We start from the raw sequence: 11,464 nt of genomic DNA, 5'->3' as shown, positions 1-11,464 counted from the left end.
ATGAAAGTCAATGGCCAAACTTGCTTTCCACTCAGCAGGCTCTTAGTGTCAAGCCTGGGCCATGGGACCAAAACAGATAAAACTGTGTAGTTTGATTTTCCCCTGGCTTACTTTTGTGAAATGATCAAGGAACTCAAGTGAAAGCAGGAGAGAAATACAAGGAAAAGGGATAGTCCTCAATGTACTGCAGAACAAGAAAAAAATGGGAGAATATAGTAAGGTTTTAATATGAAATGGATATAGGGATGGGAATAGGGATGAAAAGGATTATACAAATTCATGAAAAACTGATATGGAAGAATCTGCTAAACACAACAGAATTAGGAAGTTTGTGGTCTTGTATTGCCAGAAAGAAGGAGAAGTTCAAAATGAAGGGACTGTCTTTCCCCTTTTCTTTGTATCTTTTTGTCAGCATTTACTAGTCGTCTTGTGGGAAATTCATGACACAGCTGAAGGAACCTCCTCTCTGGTCACCCGCTTATAAATCCATTATTTAAATACAGCCATTGCACTAAAGGAATAGCAGTATTCAATTGAATTACTTGTTTAGCCAACAAATCAATAATTAAGGTAATCTTTTTATCCAGACAGTCAATGTTGAAGATGCTTAAATATTTCTTTTCTTTTGGCAGAATATGTTTCTGTTAGAAAATTCAGTCTAAATGAAATTCTACATTTGTATGCACTTGTGTCGATTTTTATTAGATTTTCCTGAGGAAAAATATAGAACTTAAGCATTTTGACAGTGTCAAAATATTAATTTTTTATTTTATGAGAGCATTTTAATTTTAGGAGGTTTGAAATGACATTTCATTTTGCAAATATTGTATATTATAAATCAGAAGATAATTATAACACTAAAATTAGATAAGAATCCAAATGACAGTTTGATTTTTATTGCAATAGAATATTCTGATAGCCTCACAGCAATATTTTTCCCAATTTTAAGGAAATTTCTAAAGTTCTCTTTTCCCTGAAAATTCACCCAGCATGTGGCCCCTTGCTCATTATGCACAATGTTATGTTTTCCTTCCTAGCTAGAGGCTTCAATAATTTCCAGAGGTTTTGATATCATATATTATTTATACTAATTTCCTTCATTTTTATAAACCTTCAGCTCATTTTTCCCCCACAAAACAATTCTGAAGGAGCACCCTTTTTCATGCCAAATATCTGCTGAGATGGTGCAATGGTCTTCAGAGATTCCCAACTTATTTCATCTACATGATGCAGCTCAGGTGCAAAACAAACCAGGATAACATGCAGTCTGATCTAAGCACAAAGCATCCATGACAAAGGACAACAGCACCAGCTTCTGCCCCAGCCCTTGGGCTTTGAAAAGCTAGAAATGTTTTAGTGATTCCTAGAAGGATATCAAAATTTGATTTCAGATCTGCTAAGGTTTAATTATGAATATCCTTATTCAGAGGAAGCAACTGTGGAGTTGGGATCCATGAGACTTCTCTTCCCATCGTTTTGCTGTTAAGATTTTTCCACTGATACGTTACCAGAGAGGAGCAGCCTATGGGTCTCCGCAGAATGTGCTCTTTCGCAGCAATCAGTCTCTGCAGCATTTTGAGTCTGAACCTCAACTTCCTTGGATCGGACACATCTCCTTTATTGCGTGAATTTCTGCTTAAAAAGAAGAATTTATTCTAAGAAGGAAGCACTTAGCGTACGCCATGGGGTTGTTAAATCCATGGTATGGTTCTGCTCTACAGGGTGGGAGTCACTGCTCTGAATGTACTACTGCACTAGACAAGAGCCACAGCTTGAGTATTTGTTCCTGTATTTATTCTTAAATAAATCTTCATGTTGTGGCAAAGCAGAGCATGCCAGCCAGTGAAATTCTTTATTTATTCCTGAAAAAAGCACAGGAATAAAAGGGAATGAAGCCAGAATTACCTTATTTTAAACTTCAAATTAGTTTTGCAAATAATTTGGAGTCTTCATTTACTCAGTACTGGATTGATGAACATAAATGATGGGGTTTTATACATGTATTTTGGCTAGAAATTGGAAAAGTATGAGCAATAGCATTTTCGTTGCAGCCCAGTCAGAATTTTAAAGCTTTTAAACATTAGTGCAATGTCCATTCCAGATAGCCATGGTAACGTCTAAATCTGAATGCTGATCCTCAGCAGTGTACCTGGGAATATCCTGACTGCAGGAAGCAGGGATGAATTAAGGATGAACACAATGGATGCTTTCCAGTTCTCTCTGTCTGCCTTATTTACTTTTAAATCACCTGACTGTCTCCAAAGCCAAAATTTTAGACAAACCATTGATGGTTGCAAAAAACCTCTGGAGTTCAAACTGTGTGGGAGCATATGTACGTCTGTATGTGAATAGATGACAGAACGTACAGAATTCACCAGATTCAGCAATCCCTAGTACTAGCCATGTCTAATTGGAAACATTTCATTCATCTTTGATCTTAATAGCTTTTTGAAAGTGGCAGCCTAAATGCTTACTGTCAGAGCACAGGCTTTAGAGTCCAGGATTGAGTAGGATAAATCTATGTCTCAGAGGCCTTTGATTTTTAATATCTCTGACTTAACAGCAGCACCCCTATCCACCCACTTCCTTGTTCTGCTCTAGCCCCAGTGTCCTTGAATTCCAGAAACTTAAGGAGAATGGAAGTTGCAAAGAAGAGGGGATGGAAAATGTGTATTTTTAATTAAAAAAAAAAAAAAAAGGTTCATAGACATTTAAAATCTTTGTAAAAAAAAAAAAGGAAAATTAACTCCCAAAGCTATAATTCTAGAATCAGCATAGTCAGGGAAATGGAAAACCTCGAACATTAAAATTCTCTTCCCATTTTGCTCCTTCTAATAATAGACAAAAGTGCTCAAGCCTCTAGGGATGTCCATCTGTAAAAAGAATTATGCAGCCTCCCTGTGGAAACTTATTATGTTGAGAATTTGGATTGAACCGCTCATCTGTTTTCTTAGATGCTATTACAAGTAACTCAGCTGGATTCATCACTGTGTTGGAACTGATGGGATGTGCCTGATTGCAGCAACTTCCATGTGCGTTTGGAAGTTTAGGTTCAGTTTACCCACCCATAGAGAGTTTCTTTTTTCTTGCTGCAAGTTACTTCAAGAATAATTTGAAAAACAAGCACAAAACAGCAGCAACAACCATCACATCCTTCTGAATGAGGCACTTTGATCAGAGCGCCTAGCATATTAAGATAATCTCCCAGAACAAAAGGCATAAAAGAAATAGTTATGAAACAACATACTTGTTTTCCAAAAATGACAAAGGGAGGGAAGGCTTATCTCCCAGCTACTAGCAAGGACATTCTTACTTCTAAGGTAATACTAGTTGTCCTAGGGGCTTCTCTTTACACCACAATATTTTACTTTCAGGAAGCTTGGTTAAGTAGCTAACCCATGTCTCAGTAAATCTGGGTTCTATCCTAAGCTTATTACAAAGATCTCATCACTTAGGTTCTGACATTTCAATGCCATCAGCACTAGTAGACTCTTGTTTCCTTGGAACAAAACATCCACCTATTTCTGAGCAGCTCATATTCTGCATATTGAAATTGTCTACTTCAATGGGGTTTACTCTCCCCACAGATGTCTAGCTGCCATCCTAGCTTGTCCTCCTTATTTCCTGGAGTATAGTATACTTAAGCTGTTTGTTTATCATATTATCTTGTCAATAGTTGTTGCCACTCCTGATGGGCAGTGTGACAGTTGTAATTTCAAATTATTATGCTGACGTTAAAAATGGAAAACCATTTTTGTGAATTTCTTGGGAGAAGACAATATCAGAATTTGTAGCTGGTGGTAAAGAAATGTCTTCTGAGAAATGGGAAAAATAAAATCTTTCTCCAGGGTAAGGAAACTGAGTTTTTTACTGAGTTTGATATTATTTTATCCAAGCAGTGGAGTGATGAATGAGGAATACGTTGCTCCAATCCCTTTCATTTCAAACTTCTTACTTAGTACTTTTGACAAGAAAAAAGACTGGTGCTCTGCAAGGATGTTTATTGTAGCACCTACTAATATTCAGTCTTTACTACCTAAAATGGGCAGCTGGGAGCCTGCAGCACAGGAGTAGAAATGTATTTCGTCAAACACACATAGGTGCCTTAAACCAGGCTAAAAAGAGAAGTTGCTGACAGCAATAGAAAATATAATAGAATTCAGTTAATATACCACCTTTCAAATTCTAGGTATCCCAAAGAGCTTTACAAAGTAATAACTTAGGAAAAGGTAACAGTGGCATAGCAACTCTATAAATAAATACTGTGGCTATTATCCAGTTTAGCAATAACTCATGCTATTTAGATATTAAGGGCTAGATTTAGCCTGGTTTTCCACCAGCCAACATCCAAGCCTGAGGTCTCTCAGGAAGAATTTCAAGCCACAAAAAGCAGATGCACTGAATAAAGAAATCACATTTTCCAAAGAACATGATCCAGAAAGTTACCGGGGTCTGAACGAAGGAGTAGTCTCAGGTTTTCATATTTGAACCAACCTGTGATCTTGAGAAACAAATGAGATCTCTGAGGATAATTGGAACTGAAAGGTTATGTGTGCCTATGAGCAGACAGCACCTGCGGAAGCAGTTACCTCACCGGTCCTTAATGGAACCCTTATTTCAAGAGGTAATGGAGGCACTCTGTTAGCTTTCATCTCCATGAATAATAATTCTGAATTTAGTCTTGACTGTGTGAAGGCTTGTGGAGTTAATAGATTGCTTGTCAAATCACTCTTGAAAATGAAAGGCAGATAGGAGGGAGCGAGGGCTAAACTTGATATGTGCCTTCTGCATGGGCCGTGATAGAGCCCTCATGAAGAGTCTATGCCTCTGTCATGGCACATAAAGATGGGTCTTACTTTCCTGCATTGGAACAAGACAATCAAATAATGCTGTGCCTGTTCTGGGCAGGAAGAGATGTGTATGATTCTGTATTCGTTAAGTCCAAGCCATGCATGGCTCACCTGTCTGTGATCATAGGTGAAGCCTTTGGCCTGTCTGAGTGTCTCAATCTATACAGAATAATGCCACAAAGCAGAAAGGACTTCACTGAAAGCCAGATGTCGTATCAGTTCTGCCTTTCTCCTTTGAGCTGTGCTTGACTGTAAATCAAGTTTGTGTCATCATCCACACGATATCAATTTACTTCCTGCAGAGCGTATATTCTCTTCCCTGGAGAGGGATGGCTGTAGAATTTGCTCTGAGAACAAGAGCCATCTGCAAGCTGTCCTCCCTCCTTCTTCCCTATGAGATCAGGCATTTGTACACCCTTCCTGGTCTGCTCACAGCCTGAGGGAAATACCTCCTTCGGTTCTCCAAGGATGACCCGCTAACTTGGTGGCATATAGTCAAATAAACACTGCCAAGCATGCAGAAAAGCAAGACTGTATAAGTTTATCTCCTCTGTCAGTTTAGCTTCCTCTGTTTTCCAAATCCCCTCCATAATCCCAAGATCTCCAGCAAGCTACAAGCATCACAGAAGGCATGTTTGTCCCCTTAATTTATGTAAAACAAAATTGTTGCTTCTCTGCAATGTGTTAAGGGAGCTAAGATGCAAGAGGTTAGAAATGAATTGAGGAATCCCCTGCCTTTTCCAGTCTGCTGCGCTGAAAAGCTGGAATCCACTACCCAGCACACCTACAGTATCTCACATTCCCACACAGATTAATTTTAGGTTGGTCGGCTCGTTGCTTTTACACCTTGTGTGCAGGTGTAAAACTTATCTACAGTGTTTAAATTTAAACAGTCTGTATTGCTGGTTTCTGCAATGGTGCTGGTAAGTACGAAGGATTGTCAACAAATAGGCATGTTACTTTTATTTCCAATCCAATCACAGCATCCTTCCTGATTTCCTCCCCTTAACCCTTAAATACTCTTCTTTTTCAAATGGCAGGCTGCCAGTACTGTGTGGGGATTTGATTTCTATTTCAGACTCCAAAAGGGAATTCCTGAGATGCTGGAGAGGATGATGAATAAAAACCTCACAGGTGTAGGATGACATATACTGAGTTGGCTGCAGGGTGATTCCATCTCATGACAAATTTGGAGGTTTTGTTTAGCTCTAAGATAAATATCAAAACTGTCCCATAGCTGCAGTGGGACACTAAATTGTGCTAGGCTTAAAAGTAGAGCGTGGCTGTGCCTGTGGCCTGGATGCTGGACATATCAAGAAGTACTTCAATTTTTATTAGATTACACATGAGGGCTGTGCTATTTGGAAGTTTTTATTAATTTCACTTTTTATTCCTGTCTGAGTTGAAATCAGTTTAAAGCCTCAAAGAAGCATGTATCACAGAGCATGGAGAATAGTTCCTTGTCTTTTGTGCTCTGCCCTGCACTTACTCTCCCAGATTTCAACACAGACAATTAAAAAGAAAAGCAGAACCTGCAAGTCTGTCCCATCATGATGGGGCAGGACTTCAATGAAGCAAAAAGAAACAATTTCTTCTTGGTTTATCCAGCTGCAAGGCAGATCGTGATTTTCTGTTTCATGGCAGAGTCATCTGTGAGCTGCCTGAAACACAAATCCCAGCTCTGCCTCTGTGTGCGTCTTCTTTTGGGGACCAGGAATTCCTGCCAAACCATGTGGGAAGGTTTCCTGTCTCTAAGTGTTGCAAGGTAAGGAGCCTTCACATCTATTCATGCTATAATCATAACAGCTTACTGCAGCAACATCTAAGTTAGTTTTCAACTAACTGGTCTGGGATTTAGTAGGAGAGAGCAATTAAGGCAGGATGGAGTTTGGCAGAGTAAATCATTCCTCTCTACTGCGGTGACCTGATGTTACCCCTACCCAAGGTATTAAAAACCCAGCAACCCCTGGGACTCCTCCAGGCCTTTGCAGACACCTGCAGTACATCTGTTGCTTAAATTTAGGAATGCCTACAATAAAATGAGCTCTGGTTCCCAAACAGAATCAGTACGGACAAATGCAGCATCCTTCCAGCTTGCTGTGCACAAAGGAGGGCAACAGACTTTATTTCCTGAGCAAGTTTTCCATCCTCTCTCCTTCTCCGCCCCTGCTGCCATGCCTGCTGCTGCCGGTGATCATTAACCATGAAAATAGCACCCATTTGTCTCCTTTTTCATAGTACCCAAAGTATATTTGGACTCTGGCCACCAGGAGCAGTAATTCAATGGACATGCAGCACTGTTCTGAATGTGTATTCATGAGTGCATGTTAATGCAATTACAAGCCCAAATGAAGCTCTTTTTCCCATTATTAAGAGCTTCAGCCCTGCAATCCTAGATCAGCAATCCAGTAAATTTGGAGTAAGGGGCTTCTTCCACAGGAAGATGCAGCTTTCCTTTGTTATTCTGTTTTTTCATGTGCGTGTGTGGTGCTAAATGGCTTTAAACAGCCATTTAGCCACCCACAGAGGGAAACTGGGTTTACAAATTTTCTCACTGCATAGTTTTGCTATGTGCGCTCCCCAGAGTATTGCCATTTTGTTTGTTTTCCTCCTTAAATAAATGGATGGATCCAATTTGCAACCCCAACAAAACTGAACAGAAGTTAATTCCCCCTCTACCCCCCCGTTTTTACAGTCTGGTTTGGTGGAGATAAAAAAAAAAAAATAATTAAAAAATCAATAACAGCCAGAAGGTGCAATGTAGAGAAGACAAATGCCAGAGGAGCCCTTTTGTTGCAAGAGCAAAGCTCGAAAGGAGGATACATTTCTTGTGAGTAAAGTAAAGTAAATAAGAATGAGAAGAGCAATGAAAGGTTTACACAACATGACCCTAAGGAAAGACTGGATGAGCTGGGCTTTTTAGCCTGAAGAAGAAAAGATAGAGAAGCATGTCATAGCAGCAGCCCCCTCACAATTCCCACAGAAGACACAGCTGGAAATGATGGGCTTACACTATAGCAAGGTGAATGTAAGACAGAGAGAAGGGACTGCAGAGGTGAAGATAGCAATGACAGAAACCTGGGAATCATCCAGGGGAAGGCAAGGAGGCCCCTTGCAGCCATCCTGGACACAAGTTCACACATTTGCCAGCTGTAAGAGTGATCTCATGTTGGGGTGGGGGAAGCTCCTAACATCATCCTCCTGTTTTGGTAGGAATCTCTTATTGATATGATTTAGGTTTTGCCTCCTTAGGGGAAGTAAGCACCCGGAAGGCTGCTAGTGCTCCCTACATGCCCCTTTGCTTTCCTTCGCAGATGCCTTCCCATGCAACTCTTTCTTTCTCTGCTTGCGCCCTAACACTGTCTGTCTCTGCCATTCATCATTCGGAGTTAAAAATTCAGGGGTTGGTTTTGATTATCTTATTACCATGGTGACCAGGATGACTTTCATGCCCATCTGTGCATGGCAAGATGCTGCGAACCTTTACTTCAGTGCGAACCAGAATGGTTATCTGGGTTTTTCTCCTCATAACTTAATGCCACCTCTATGTAAGAGCTGGTGCTGCTGCACAATGCACTTATCTATTAAATACCAGGTTTTAGGGAGCACCAGAGAGCCAGGGTGTGCATGGATATATTTTGTTTACCAGATAGAGAGCAAGATTTCAATTTGAGCTAATGTTCCTTAGAAGCCCAAATGGTGTCAAACCCAGAGAATAAAAATACATTTGTAGTTATGGCTCTGCAAAGGAGAATAAGTTTTCATGTAAGGAAGCATGTAAACCCAAATAGGCTAAGGCTGGGAGTTCTGTTTAAGTATAGCAGAAATCAGAAAAGATAACTAAAAAAGCGGTGACAGAAATATTAAAGAAACAACAATCAAGATTGGCCTGAGATCAGGGAGACAGGAAAGGCTCTGGAAACAGCCTCCAAGCAGAGCTTTGGGTAAAGGCTTTAAGACTGGCTATCTCCATTTCAGTATTGTTAATGGAATCGCCTATGTCCAAATGAAAGACTAATTTAATTCTTACTTTAAAATATGCCTTGAGTAATTTCTGTGCATTTAAGTCTTAATTAATCTTCCTTTACTCTTTTTGTCACTTCCTTTGAAAGGAAGATGAGTTTAATTAAAGGAACTGTCAACTTTGTTTTAGTCTTAAGAAATTTTTGTGATAACTTTGAAAGGTTTGGTCATTATTGCAGTCTAAGATCTAGTAGATTAAATGTTCCCGTATCTTAAGGACATGTCAGTCCACCACTTGGAATATTTTCATTATGCTTAATGACAACATTTGGACTGACTTCAAGGCTTTGTTATGATAAGAAATACCAAGATTTTAATTATAGCTGCACTCAGGAAAGATCTTTAACTTAACACATGCTATTTTTTTAGTCTTCCAGAACAAGCCATAAAGTATAATCACTTACTTAGATGGTTTCAACTTGAATAACATGAGCTTCTTCTCTAAAGAAACATAGCTGTGCTTGAGCTCATGTGGACAGGGGCAACCATAGGAGTATCCTCCTTTTCTGGTGTAACACCACTGAGACTTATGCTGCTTATGCCACAGGCAAATTGATCCAACTAAGCTCCTGTGGGAATGATTTAGCAGGTGAGAGTAGCCAGAGGTATGCAATAATCCATCCCCAAACAGGAGGGTGCAGCCTTACAAGGAAGCGTAGCACTGACCTGCATCTGCCAGTACAGTTTTGATGCTGTGGGAGGTGCTGAGGTCTGGGTCTTCTATGACCCTCACCCTTCACGTCAGAAAACTGTCAGATTTATGTATAGTTTTGAAACTGTGGCTTCACCAGGGCACTCTGAAAACCTGCTGGCTCTGCTGCAGTGTCTGTAGTCTCATAGTGCCATGCAGAACTGAAAGGGCAAAAGTGCATTACCATAGGGTGGGGGGATATAGATTTTCGTGGCCAAGTAGGTTCCACCTGAGTAAGATGTTTCAAGAGAGGCAGCTGGAAAAAGAAAACTCGTTTTCACAGCAGCAGGTTGTTCTGCCAGGCTGCAAGGGAGAATTTCAATAAGAGAGAGAAACCAGGCAGGAGGTCATGGGGATCTGTACAAAGGCACAGATGATACAAACTGTTTGATGGTACTGACCATTTGATTGGGAAACTGCTTCGACCACTTGCCTTCAAAGCCTGGAAAGTGCCTGTACTTGCAGTCCCAGGTTCCTCGTGCCCCACTTCCAGAGCAAATGGGTCTCTGCAGGGCTGCCCCTTCATTTCTTGTGGACTTATTTCTGCCTCCATCAGCTGGAAACATTTGTCATTTCCAGCTTTAGCCAAGCAAATTCCAATCCATTCTTGTTTACTTTTGATTGCTTTGTCCTTAATGTAGCATACAAGGATTTTATGTGCTTCGGTTTCATCAATGTAATTCTTTTGTTGCTATGGCAATCAGCTTCAATTTTCTTTCGCTCTGGCAATTGTATTTTTATAGTCTCCTGCTCTCAAAGAGATAAGCTGCCTTGTATATCACACAGACACTAAGTATTGCCTCTGTACAGACACAGCCAACCTTTGCTTTAAAACTTCGCTGCTGTTATTTGCAACAGTAGTTTACTGTTGCTGATGTCATTTTTATTCCTTTCTGAGGGCACCATTTCAAATAAACGTTTGCTCAAATTTACTCATCTGTGCTACTGCTGAGTAAATGCAGCAGTGTAAGAGGTGCACTCCTGTTGGCACTTGGTGGCTGTGAAGAGCACACATTCAAGTCCTGGGCTTGACAACAGAGATGAGCACAGTGGTTGCAGCAGAGCAAGAATCACTTCAGATCAGAGCAGCATTTCATTTAATATGTCAAGAATAACAGCAGAAAAAATTAAGCGTTGAAGAATTCAACATTCAAATTCCTCAATTTTACCAATGCATCTGAAAGCTGAATTTTCCAAAATATCATAGGAAATATTTATGGCACTCCATCACCTTGGAGTGATTTGTGGACACTTCATCACACAAAGAAACACTGCAGTGGAGGTTCAAGGCTATACCTTGCGTTGGATAACAGGGTGTGATGATAGGAGGGCTGCTGGGCAAATCTTGTCATGGGAGGAAGCCAGCCCCTAGGCTAGATATGCTCAGCAACACTGGATGGTCCCAGTCCTCTCCAAATCATTAGAGGAGATAATCTGCTCTCATTAATTCTAGATAGCTGAGAAAGCATTCATCTTGAAATATCTGAAGTTTCTACAATCCATAACACAGATTTTATTCAGTGGTTGTCAGAAACAAGAAAAAGACGCAGAAAGAGTAACAAGGTCTCCAAAGAGGAAATACCAGTAACCATAAAAGGCCCACAATGTCACACTATTGTGGAATACTCTCAGAGGCTTTGTTCAAAATCAAGTGTTCTCTGTATAAAAAAAGTAAATAAATTTATTTATTTATTTATTTTAAAAGTAAATAAATAAAAGAAAGTGGGAGAATCCAGGCACAGAGAGATTAAAAAGCATGCCAAGGTCACATAGGGAAAATGTTTCAGAGACAGGAATTAAATTGAGGTCTCCCAACTGTCCTGAGTCAAATATACAAGTGGCTAATCAGCACAATTTTGCAACCTGCTGGTGCATTTGAAAATCTGTGCCTATTTTTTCT

This window comes from Psittacula echo (assembly GCF_963264785.1).
Source record: "Psittacula echo genome assembly, chromosome: 11".
Taxonomy (NCBI): domain Eukaryota; kingdom Metazoa; phylum Chordata; class Aves; order Psittaciformes; family Psittacidae; genus Psittacula; species Psittacula echo.
This window is presented reverse-complemented; position numbering follows the sequence as displayed.